The following is a 12,359-nucleotide window of genomic DNA, read 5'->3' on the forward strand; positions in this document are numbered from 1 at the left end:
TTGCAAACATGATGCCTTGAATAAAGGTGTCAGTTTTTGTGCCAGTTAAAAGGGTGAAACCTATTACTATATCTTGTTACTGGCAAAGGAGGTCTCATAATGGTAGGCGTGTCTCCACGTGTCCTGCTGTCCTGGCACCTCCAACACCGGGAGCTCGCTCTAGAGTTGATGGTGAATTGAATCTGTTCACGGGATTGACTGTGGATTCGTGAGACCGTAAGAGAAGCCTTCGCCGTAGAAGCTCAAGGCTGGTGATGATGCGGAACAGCAGGACACGTAGACGTACTTTTTCCAACTTCCTTGGTGGTCTGATGGTTAAAATTCGACGCTCTCAGTGCTGCAACACGGGTGCGATTTCAGGTCATTGAACGAGGCTCTTGGTGTTTTTTTCAAAGCAGTTAAACTTTTGCGTAAAAAATCCTTTCATAATTATTAAAACGAGTGTTCCCGGACCGGGAATCAAACCCGGGCAGCGGCGGTGAGAGCACCGAATCCTAACCACTAGACCACCAGGGAAGCTGGTTGACGTTAACTCTTTGTTTTTTTCGGTAAAGTCACGTAGGTAAAATAAAATAATAAAATAAATGAAAAAATATTTTATTTTACCTACGTGACTTTACCGAAAAAACAAAAGAGTATGAATCCTTGCAGTAACGAAAGCTTCAAATCTAGAATTGGTTGACGTGTAGTGATAAGTTTTACCCTTTTAACTGGTACAAAAAACTGACACCTTTATTTAAGGCATCATGTTTGCAATAACCACAACACAAGCAGTCAAAATGCAAACAAAAGAAACAAAAGAGACAACTCTAATAATAATATGCACTGTCCTTGAATTTCATTGGTCCACACCCGAGACGGCTTTTCTTAGAGCCTAGTCTCCACTGGTGTTGGACCTTTTGGCGTCTTCTGGTCCAACACAAGTGGAGACAGTGCATATTATTATCAGAGTTGTCTCTTTTGTTTGCATTTTGACTGCTTGTGTTGTGGTTATTGCAAACATTATGCCTTGAATAAAGGTGTCAGTTTTGTGCCAGTTAAAAGGGTGAAACCTATTACTATATCTTGTTACTGGCAAAGGAGGTCTCATAATGGTTGGCGTGTCTCCACGTGTCCTGCTGTCCTGGCACCTCCAACACCGGGAGCTCGCTCTAGAGTTGATGGTGAATTGAATCTGTTCACGGGATTGACTGTGGATTCGTGAGACCGTAAGAGATGACGACGGCCTGGGGAAGCCTTCGTTCAGCAGTAGAAGCTCAAGGCTAGTGAAGATGCGGGACAGCAGGACACGTGGAAGTACTTTTTCCAACTGTCTTGGTGGTCTGAAGGTTAAAATTCGACGCTCTCAGTGTTGCAACACGGATGCGATTCCAGGTCAGGGAACGAGGCTCTTGGTGTTTTTTTCAAAGCAGTTAAACTTTTTTGCAAAAAAAACTTCCATAATTATAAAAACGAGTGTTCCCTGACCGGGAATCGAACCCGGGCCGCGGCGGTGAGAGCGCTCCCGGTGTTGGCACCTCCAACACCGGGAGCTCGCTCTAGAGTTGATGGTGAATTGAATCTGTTCACGGGATTGACTGTGGATTCGTGAGACCGTAAGAGAAGCCTTCGCAGTAGAAGCTCAAGGCTGGTGATGATGCGGAACAGCAGGACACGTAGAAGTACTTTTTCCAACTTCCTTGGTGGTCTGATGGTTAAAATTCGACGCTCTCAGTGCTGCAACACGGGTGCGATTCCAGGTCAGGGAACGAGGCTCTTGGTGTTTTTTTCAAAGCAGTTAAACTTTTGCGTAAAAAAACCTTTCATTATTATAAAAACGAGTGTTCCCTGACCGGGAATCGAACCCGGGCCGCGGCGGTGAGAGCGCCGAATCCTAACCACTAGACCACCAGGGAAGCTGGTTGACGTGTCTCCACGTGTCCTGATGTCCTGGCACCTCCAACACCGGGAGCTCGCTTGAGAGTTGATGGTGCTTTGGAATCTGTTCACGGGATTGACTGTGGAATCGTGAGACCGTAAGAGATGGCGACTGCCTGGGGAAGCCTTCGTTCAGCAGTAAAGGATCAAGCCTGGTGATGATGTGGAACAGTAGGACACGTGGAGGCATATCCTTCAATTTCCCTGGTGGTCTCGTGGTGAAAAATCGACGCTTTGAGCGCCGTGGGACGGGTTCGGTTTTTGGTCAGGGAATGAGGCTCTTGGTGTCTTTTTTACAGGAGTTACACCTTTGCGTCAATGAAAATTTAACTTTTTTATTATTTCAAAAAAGTGTTCCCTGAACGGGACTCGAATCGACCCCGGGCAGCGGCGGTGAGAGCACCGATTCCCAACCACGAGACCACCAGGGAAGCTGGTTGACCTGAACTCTTGGTTTTTTCGGTAAAGTGACGTAGGTAAAATAAAATAATTAAAATAATTGAAAACAACTATTTTATTTTACCTACGTGACTTTACCGAAAAAACGAAAGAGTATGAATCCTTGCAGTAACGAAAGCTTCAAATCTAGAATTGGTTGACGTGTAGTAATAGGTTTTACCCTTTTAACTGGCCAAAAACTGACACCTTTATTCAAGGCATCATGTTTGCAATAACCACAACACAAGCAGTCAAAATGCAAACAAAAGAGACAACTCTAATAATAATATGCACTGTCCTTGAATTTCATTGGTCCACACCCGAGACGGCTTTTCTTAGAGCCTAGTCTCCACTGGTGTTGGACCTTTTGGCGTCTTCTGGTCCAACACAAGTGGAGACAGTGCATATTATTATCAGAGTTGTCTCTTTTGTTTGCATTTTGACTGCTTGTGTTGTGGTTATTGCAAACATTATGCCTTGAATAAAGGTGTCAGTTTTGTGCCAGTTAAAAGGGTGAAACCTATTACTATATCTTGTTACTGGCAAAGGAGGTCTCATAATGGTTGGCGTGTCTCCACGTGTCCTGCTGTCCTGGCACCTCCAACACCGGGAGCTCGCTCTAGAGTTGATGGTGAATTGAATCTGTTCACGGGATTGACTGTGGATTCGTGAGACCGTAAGAGATGGCGACGGCCTGGGGAAGCCTTTCGTTCAGCAGTAGAAGCTCAAGGCTAGTGAAGATGCGGGACAGCAGGACACGTGGAAGTACTTTTTCCAACTGTCTTGGTGGTCTGAAGGTTAAAATTCGACGCTCTCAGTGCTGCAACACGGATGCGATTCCAGGTCAGGGAACGAGGCTCTTGGTGTTTTTTTCAAAGCAGTTAAACTTTTTTGCAAAAAAAAACTTCCATAATTATAAAAACGAGTGTTCCCTGACCGGGAATCGAACCCGGGCCGCGGCGGTGAGAGCGCCGAATCCTAACCACTAGACCACCAGGGAAGCTGGTTGACGTGTCTCCACGTGTCCTGATGTCCTGCCACCTCCAACACCGGGAGCTCGCTCGAGAGTTGATGGTGCTTTGGAATCTGTTCACGGGATTGACTGTGGAATCGTGAGACCGTAAGAGATGGCGACTGCCTGGGGAAGCCTTCGTTCAGCAGTAAAGGATAAAGCCTTTTGATGATGTGGAACAGCAGGACACGTCGAGGTATTTACGTCAATTTCCCTGGTAGTCTCGTGGTGAAAAATCGACGCTTTCAGCGCCGTGGCACGGGTTGGGTTTTTGGTCAGGGAATGAGGATCTTGGAGTCTTTTTTTAAAGCAGTTACAACTTTGCGTCAATAAAAATGTAACTTTTTAAAATTATTTTAAAAAAGTGTTCCCTTAACGGGAATCAAATCGACCCCGGGCAGCGGTGGTGAGAGCACCGAATCCCAACCACGAGACCACCAGGGAAGCTGGTTGACCTGAACTCTTTGGTTTTTTCGGTAAAGTCACGTAGGTAAAATAAAATAATAAAATAAATAAATAAACACATTTTATTTTACCTACGTGACTTTACCGAAAAAAACAAAGAGTATGAATCCTTGCAGTAACGAAAGCTTCAAATCTAGAATTGTTTGACTTGTAGTAATAGGTTTTACCCTTAAAACTGGCACAAAAACTGACACCTTTATTCAAGGCATCATGTTTGCAATAACCACAACACAAGCAGTCAAAATGCAAACAAAAGAGACAACTCTGATATTAATATGCACTGTCCATGAATTTGATTGGTCCACACCTGAGACGGCTTTTCTTAGAGCCTAGTCTCCACTGGTGTTGGACCATTTGGCGTCTTCTGGTCCAACACCAGTGGAGACTAGGCTCTAAGAAAAGCCGTCACCGGTGTGGACCAATCAAATTCAAGGACAATGCATATTATAATCAGAGTTGTCTCTTTTGTTTGCATTTTGACTGCTTGTATTGTGGTTATTGCAAACATGATGCCTTGAATAAAGGTGTCAGTTTTTGTGCCAGTTAAAAGGGTGAAACCTATTACTATATCTTGTTACTGGCAAAGGAGGTCTCATAATGGTAGGCGTGTCTCCACGTGTCCTGCTGTCCTGGCACCTCCAACACCGGGAGCTCGCTCTAGAGTTGATGGTGAATTGAATCTGTTCACGGGATTGACTGTGGATTCGTGAGACCGTAAGAGAAGCCTTCGCCGTAGAAGCTCAAGGCTGGTGATGATGCGGAACAGCAGGACACGTAGACGTACTTTTTCCAACTTCCTTGGTGGTCTGATGGTTAAAATTCGACGCTCTCAGTGCTGCAACACGGGTGCGATTCCAGGTCATTGAACGAGGCTCTTGGTGTTTTTTTCAAAGCAGTTAAACTTTTGCGTAAAAAATCCTTTCATAATTATTAAAACGAGTGTTCCCGGACCGGGAATCAAACCCGGGCAGCGGCGGTGAGAGCACCGAATCCTAACCACTAGACCACCAGGGAAGCTGGTTGACGTGAACTCTTTGTTTTTTTCGGTAAAGTCACGTAGGTAAAATAAAATAATAAAATAAATGAAAAAATATTTTATTTTACCTACGTGACTTTACCGAAAAAACAAAAGAGTATGAATCCTTGCAGTAACGAAAGCTTCAAATCTAGAATTGGTTGACGTGTAGTGATAAGTTTTACCCTTTTAACTGGTACAAAAAACTGACACCTTTATTTAAGGCATCATGTTTGCAATAACCACAACACAAGCAGTCAAAATGCAAACAAAAGAAACAAAAGAGACAACTCTAATAATAATATGCACTGTCCTTGAATTTCATTGGTCCACACCCGAGACGGCTTTTCTTAGAGCCTAGTCTCCACTGGTGTTGGACCTTTTGGCGTCTTCTGGTCCAACACAAGTGGAGACAGTGCATATTATTATCAGAGTTGTCTCTTTTGTTTGCATTTTGACTGCTTGTGTTGTGGTTATTGCAAACATTATGCCTTGAATAAAGGTGTCAGTTTTGTGCCAGTTAAAAGGGTGAAACCTATTACTATATCTTGTTACTGGCAAAGGAGGTCTCATAATGGTTGGCGTGTCTCCACGTGTCCTGCTGTCCTGGCACCTCCAACACCGGGAGCTCGCTCTAGAGTTGATGGTGAATTGAATCTGTTCACGGGATTGACTGTGGATTCGTGAGACCGTAAGAGATGACGACGGCCTGGGGAAGCCTTCGTTCAGCAGTAGAAGCTCAAGGCTAGTGAAGATGCGGGACAGCAGGACACGTGGAAGTACTTTTTCCAACTGTCTTGGTGGTCTGAAGGTTAAAATTCGACGCTCTCAGTGCTGCAACACGGATGCGATTCCAGGTCAGGGAACGAGGCTCTTGGTGTTTTTTTCAAAGCAGTTAAACTTTTTTGCAAAAAAAACTTCCATAATTATAAAAACGAGTGTTCCCTGACCGGGAATCGAACCCGGGCCGCGGCGGTGAGAGCGCCGAATCCTAACCACTAGACCACCAGGGAAGCTGGTTGACGTGTCTCCACGTGTCCTGATGTCCTGTCACCTCCAACACCGGGAGCTCGCTCGAGAGTTGATGGTGCTTTGGAATCTGTTCACGGGATTGACTGTGGAATCGTGAGACCGTAAGAGATGGCGACTGCCTGGGGAAGCCTTCGTTCAGCAGTAAAGGATAAAGCCTTTTGATGATGTGGAACAGCAGGACACGTCGAGGTATTTACGTCAATTTCCCTGGTAGTCTCGTGGTGAAAAATCGACGCTTTCAGCGCCGTGGCACGGGTTCGGTTTTTGGTCAGGGAATGAGGATCTTGGAGTCTTTTTTTAAAGCAGTTACAACTTTGCGTTAATAAAAATGTAACTTTTTTAAATTATTTTAAAAAAAGTGTTCCCTGAACGGGAATCAAATCGACCCCGGGCAGCGGTGGTGAGAGCACCGAATCCCAACCACGAGACCACCAGGGAAGCTGGTTGACCTGAACTCTTTGGTTTTTTCGGTAAAGTCACGTAGGTAAAATAAAATAATTAAATAAATAAAAAACCACATTTTATTTTACCTACGTGACTTTACCGAAAAAAACAAAGAGTATGAATCCTTGCAGTAACGAAAGCTTCAAATCTAGAATTGTTTGACTTGTAGTAATAGGTTTTACCCTTAAAACTGGCACAAAAACTGACACCTTTATTCAAGGCATCATGTTTGCAATAACCACAACACAAGCAGTCAAAATGCAAACAAAAGAGACAACTCTGATATTAATATGCACTGTCCATGAATTTGATTGGTCCACACCTGAGACGGCTTTTCTTAGAGCCTAGTCTCCACTGGTGTTGGACCTTTTGGCGTCTTCTGGTCCAACACCAGTGGAGACTAGGCTCTAAGAAAAGCCGTCACCGGTGTGGACCAATCAAATTCAAGGACAATGCATATTATTATCAGAGTTGTCGCTTTTGTTTGCATTTTGACTGCTTGTATTGTGGTTATTGCAAACATGATGCCTTGAATAAAGGTGTCAGTTTTTGTGCCAGTTAAAAGGGTGAAACCTATTACTATATCTTGTTACTGGCAAAGGAGGTCTCATAATGGCAGGCGTGTCTCCACGTGTCCTGCTGTCCTGGCACCTCCAACACCGGGAGCTCGCTCTAGAGTTGATGATGAATTGAATCTGTTCACGGGATTGACTGTGGATTCGTGAGACCGTAAGAGAAGCCTTCGCAGTAGAAGCTCAAGGCTGGTGATGATGCGGAACAGCAGGACACGTAGAAGTACTTTTTCCAACTGTCTTGGTGGTCTGAAGGTTAAAATTCGACGCTCTCAGTGCTGCAACACGGATGCGATTCCAGGTCAGGGAACGAGGCTCTTGGTGTTTTTTTTCAAAGCAGTTGAACTTTTTTGCAAAAAAAACTTCCATAATTATAAAAACGAGTGTTCCCTGACCGGGAATCGAACCCGGGCCGCGGCGGTGAGAGCGCCGAATCCTAACCACTAGACCACCAGGGAAGCTGGTTGAAGTGTCTCCACGTGTCCTGATGTCCTGCCACCTCCAACACCGGGAGCTCGCTCGAGAGTTGATGGTGCTTTGGAATCTGTTCACGGGATTGACTGTGGAATCGTGAGACCGTAAGAGATGGCGACTGCCTGGGGAAGCCTTCGTTCAGCAGTAAAGAATAAAGCCTTTTGATGATGTGGAACAGCAGGACACGTCGAGGTATTTACGTCAATTTCCCTGGTAGTCTCGTGGTGAAAAATCGACGCTTTCAGCGCCGTGGCACGGGTTCGGTTTTTGGTCAGGGAATGAGGATCTTGGTGTCTTTTTTACAGGAGTTACACCTTTGCGTCAATGAAAATTTAACTTTTTTATTATTTCAAAAAAGTGTTTCCTGAACGGGACTCGAATCGACCCCGGGCAGCGGCGGTGAGAGCACCGATTCCCAACCACGAGACCACCAGGGAAGCTGGTTGACCTGAACTCTTGGTTTTTTCGGTAAAGTGACGTAGGTAAAATAAAATAATTAAAATAATTGAAAACAACTATTTTATTTTACCTACGTGACTTTACCGAAAAAACGAAAGAGTATGAATCCTTGCAGTAACGAAAGCTTCAAATCTAGAATTGGTTGACGTGTAGTAATAGGTTTTACCCTTTTAACTGGCACAAAAACTGACACCTTTATTCAAGGCATCATGTTTGCAATAACCACAACACAAGCAGTCAAAATGCAAACAAAAGAGACAACTCTAATAATAATATGCACTGTCCTTGAATTTCATTGGTCCACACCCAAGACGGCTTTTCTTAGAGCCTAGTCTCCACTGGTGTTGGACCTTTTGGCGTCTTCTGGTCCAACACAAGTGGAGACAGTGCATATTATTATCAGAGTTGTCTCTTTTGTTTGCATTTTGACTGCTTGTGTTGTGGTTATTGCAAACATTATGCCTTGAATAAAGGTGCCAGTTTTGTGCCAGTTAAAAGGGTGAAACCTATTACTATATCTTGTTACTGGCAAAGGAGGTCTCATAATGGTTGGCGTGTCTCCACGTGTCCTGCTGTCCTGGCACCTCCAACACCGGGAGCTCGCTCTAGAGTTGATGGTGAATTGAATCTGTTCACGGGATTGACTGTGGATTCGTGAGACCGTAAGAGATGGCGACGGCCTGGGGAAGCCTTCGTTCAGCAGTAGAAGCTCAAGGCTAGTGAAGATGCGGGACAGCAGGACACGTGGAAGTACTTTTTCCAACTGTCTTGGTGGTCTGAAGGTTAAAATTCGACGCTCTCAGTGCTGCAACACGGATGCGATTCCAGGTCAGGGAACTAGGCTCTTGGTGTTTTTTTCAAAGCAGTTAAACTTTTTTGCAAAAAAAACTTCCATAACTATAAAAATGAGTGTTCCCTGACCGGGAATCGCACCCGGGCCGCGGCGGTGAGAGCGCCGAATCCTAACCACTAGACCACCAGGGAAGCTGGTTGACGTGTCTCCACGTGTCCTGATGTCCTGCCACCTCCAACACCGGGAGCTCGCTCGAGAGTTGATGGTGCTTTGGAATCTGTTCACGGGATTGACTGTGGAATCGTGAGACCGTAAGAGATGGCGACTGCCTGGGGAAGCCTTCGTTCAGCAGTAAAGGATAAAGCCTTTTGATGATGTGGAACAGCAGGACACGTCGAGGTATTTACGTCAATTTCCCTGGTAGTCTCGTGGTGAAAAATCGACGCTTTCAGCGCCGTGGCACGGGTTGGGTTTTTGGTCAGGGAATGAGGATCTTGGAGTCTTTTTTTAAAGCAGTTACAACTTTGCGTCAATAAAAATGTAACTTTTTAAAATTATTTTAAAAAAGTGTTCCCTGAACGGGAATCAAATCGACCCCGGGCAGCGGTGGTGAGAGCACCGAATCCCAACCACGAGACCACCAGGGAAGCTGGTTGACCTGAACTCTTTGGTTTTTTCGGTAAAGTCACTTAGGTAAAATAAAATAATGATGAAGGCCGCTTGTGTTGTGGCCGAAACGTCGTGAGAATATTATTGTGTTATTTTATTTTATCAATTTATTATTTTATTCTCATTCTACGTGACTTAACCGAAAGAACCAAAGAAGATGAATCATTGCAGTCACGAAAGCTTTAAGTCGAAAAATTGTAGTAATAGGTTTTACCCTTAAAACTGGCACAAAAACTGACACCTTTATTCAAGGCATCATGTTTGCAATAACCACAACACAAGCAGTCAAAATGCAAACAAAAGAGACAACTCTGATATTAATATGCACTGTCCATGAATTTGATTGGTCCACACCTGAGACGGCTTTTCTTAGAGCCTAGTCTCCACTGGTGTTGGACCTTTTGGCGTCTTCAGGTCCAACACCAGTGGAGACTAGGCTCTAAGAAAAGCCGTCACCGGTGTGGACCAATCAAATTCAAGGACAATGCATATTATTATCAGAGTTGTCTCTTTTGTTTGCATATTGACTGCTTGTATTGTGGTTATTGAAAACATGATGCCTTGAATAAAGTGTCAGTTTTTGTGCCAGTTAAAAGGGTGAAACCTATTACTATATCTTGTTACTGGCAAAGGAGGTCTCATAATGGTAGGCGTGTCTCCACGTGTCCTGCTGTCCTGGCACCTCCAACAACGGGAGCTCGCTCTAGAGTTGATGGTGAATTGAATCTGTTCACGGGATTGACTGTGGATTCGTGAGACCGTAAGAGAAGCCTTCGCCGTAGAAGCTCAAGGCTGGTGATGATGCGGAACAGCAGGACACGTGGAGGCATATCCTTCAATTTCCCTGGTGGTCTCGTGGTGAAAAATCGACGCTTTCAGCGCCGTGGGACGGGTTCGGTTTAGGGTCAGGGAATGAGGCTCTTGGTGTCTTTTTTACAGGAGTTACACCTTTGCGTCAATGAAAATGTAACTTTTTTTATTATTTCCAAAAAGTGTTCCCTGAACGGGACTCGAATCGACCCCGGGCAGCGGCGGTGAGAGCACCGATTCCCAACCACGAGACCACCAGGGAAGCTGGTTGACCTGAACTCTTGGTTTTTTCGGTAAAGTGACGTAGGTAAAATAAAATAATTAAAATAATTGAAAACAACTATTTTATTTTACCTACGTGACTTCACCGAAAAAACGAAAGAGTATGAATCCTTGCAGTAACGAAAGCTTCAAATCTAGAATTGGTTGACGTGTAGTAATAGGTTTTACCCTTTTAACTGGCACAAAAACTGACACCTTTATTCAAGGCATCATGTTTGCAATAACCACAACACAAGCAGTCAAAATGCAAACAAAAGAGACAACTCTAATAATAATATGCACTGTCCTTGAATTTCATTGGTCCACACCCGAGACGGCTTTTCTTAGAGCCTAATCTCCACTGGTGTTGGACCTTTTGGCGTCTTCAGGTCCAACACCAGTGGAGACAGTGCATATTATTATCAGAGTTGTCTCTTTTGTTTGCATTTTGACTGCTTGTGTTGTGGTTATTGCAAACTTTATGCCTTGAATAAAGGTGTCAGTTTTGTGCCAGTTAAAAGGGTGAAACCTATTACTATATCTTGTTACTGGCAAAGGAGGTCTCATAATGGTTGGCGTGTCTCCACGTGTCCTGCTGTCCTGGCACCTCCAACACCGGGAGCTCGCTCTAGAGTTGATGGTGAATTGAATCTGCTCACGGAATTGAATGTGGATTCGTGAGACCGTAAGAGATGGCGACGGCCTGGGGAAGCCTTCGTTCAGCAGTAGAAGCTCAAGGCTAGTGATGATGCGGGACAGCAGGACACGTGGAAGTACTTTTTCCAACTGTCTTGGTGGTCTGAAGGTTAAAATTCGACGCTCTCAGTGCTGCAACACGGATGCGATTCCAGGTCAGGGAACGAGGCTCTTGGTATTTTTTTCAAAGCAGTTAAACTTTTTTGCAAAAAAAACTTCCATAATTATAAAAACGAGTGTTCCCTGACCGGGAATCGAACCCGGGCCGCGGCGGTGAGAGCGCCGAATCCTAACCACTAGACCACCAGGGAAGCTGGTTGACGTGTCTCCACGTGTCCTGATGTCCTGCAACCTCCAACACCGGGAGCTCGCTCGAGAGTTGATGGTGCTTTGGAATCTGTTCACGGGATTGACTGTGGAATCGTGAGACCGTAAGAGATGGCGACTGCCTGGGGAAGCCTTCGTTCAGCAGTAAAGGATAAAGCCTTTTGATGATGTGGAACAGCAGGACACGTCGAGGTATTTACGTCAATTTCCCTGGTAGTCTCGTGGTGAAAAATCGACGCTTTCAGCGCCGTGGCACGGGTTCGGTTTTTGGTCAGGGAATGAGGATCTTGGAGTCTTTTTTTAAAGCAGTTACAACTTTGTGTCAATAAAAATGTAACTTTTTTAAATTATTTTAAAAAAGTGTTCCCTGAACGGGAATCAAATCGACCCCGGGCAGCGGTGGTGAGAGCACCGAATCCCAACCACGAGACCACCAGGGAAGCTGGTTGACCTGAACTCTTTGGTTTTTTCGGTAAAGTCACGTAGGTAAAATAAAATAATAAAATAAATGAAAAAACATTTTATTTTACCTACGTGACTTTACCGAAAAAAACAAAGAGTATGAATCCTTGCAGTAACGAAAGCTTCAAATCTAGAATTGTTTGACTTGTAGTAATAGGTTTTACCCTTAAAACTGGCACAAAAACTGACACCTTTATTCAAGGCATCATGTTTGCAATAACCACAACACAAGCAGTCAAAATGCAAACAAAAGAGACAACTCTGATATTAATATGCACTGTCCATGAATTTGATTGGTCCACACCTGAGACGGCTTTTCTTAGAGCCTAGTCTCCACTGGTGTTGGACCTTTTGGCGTCTTCTGGTCCAACACCAGTGGAGACTAGGCTCTAAGAAAAGCCGTCACCGGTGTGGACCAATCAAATTCAAGGACAATGCATATTATTATCAGAGTTGTCTCTTTTGTTTGCATTTTGACTGCTTGTATTGTGGTTATTGCAAACATGATGCCTT

At 44.5% G+C, this 12,359-nt stretch overlaps 6 non-coding genes across 6 annotated transcripts; all 6 read right to left on the reverse strand.

The window, feature by feature from the left end:
• Positions 1 to 1,823: 1,823 nt before the first annotated feature.
• On the reverse strand, positions 1,824 to 1,895 carry TRNAE-CUC (transfer RNA glutamic acid (anticodon CUC)). Its single transcript has one exon. It is a non-coding gene; the product is annotated as a tRNA-Glu (tRNA).
• Positions 1,896 to 3,283: 1,388 nt separating this feature from the next.
• Positions 3,284 to 3,355, reverse strand: TRNAE-CUC (transfer RNA glutamic acid (anticodon CUC)). The gene has a single exon. It is a non-coding gene; the product is annotated as a tRNA-Glu (tRNA).
• Positions 3,356 to 5,788: 2,433 nt separating this feature from the next.
• Positions 5,789 to 5,860, reverse strand: TRNAE-CUC (transfer RNA glutamic acid (anticodon CUC)). The gene has a single exon. It is a non-coding gene; the product is annotated as a tRNA-Glu (tRNA).
• Positions 5,861 to 7,281: 1,421 nt separating this feature from the next.
• Positions 7,282 to 7,353, reverse strand: TRNAE-CUC (transfer RNA glutamic acid (anticodon CUC)). The gene has a single exon. It is a non-coding gene; the product is annotated as a tRNA-Glu (tRNA).
• Positions 7,354 to 8,740: 1,387 nt separating this feature from the next.
• Positions 8,741 to 8,812, reverse strand: TRNAE-CUC (transfer RNA glutamic acid (anticodon CUC)). Its single transcript has one exon. It is a non-coding gene; the product is annotated as a tRNA-Glu (tRNA).
• Positions 8,813 to 11,296: 2,484 nt separating this feature from the next.
• Positions 11,297 to 11,368, reverse strand: TRNAE-CUC (transfer RNA glutamic acid (anticodon CUC)). Its single transcript has one exon. It is a non-coding gene; the product is annotated as a tRNA-Glu (tRNA).
• Positions 11,369 to 12,359: the final 991 nt, after the last annotated feature.

The sequence above is a fragment of the Petromyzon marinus genome, chromosome 15, assembly GCF_048934315.1.
Source record: "Petromyzon marinus isolate PM22_M1 ecotype Great Lakes invasive population chromosome 15, UKy_Petmar_22M1.pri1.0, whole genome shotgun sequence".
Lineage (NCBI taxonomy): Eukaryota > Metazoa > Chordata > Hyperoartia > Petromyzontiformes > Petromyzontidae > Petromyzon > Petromyzon marinus.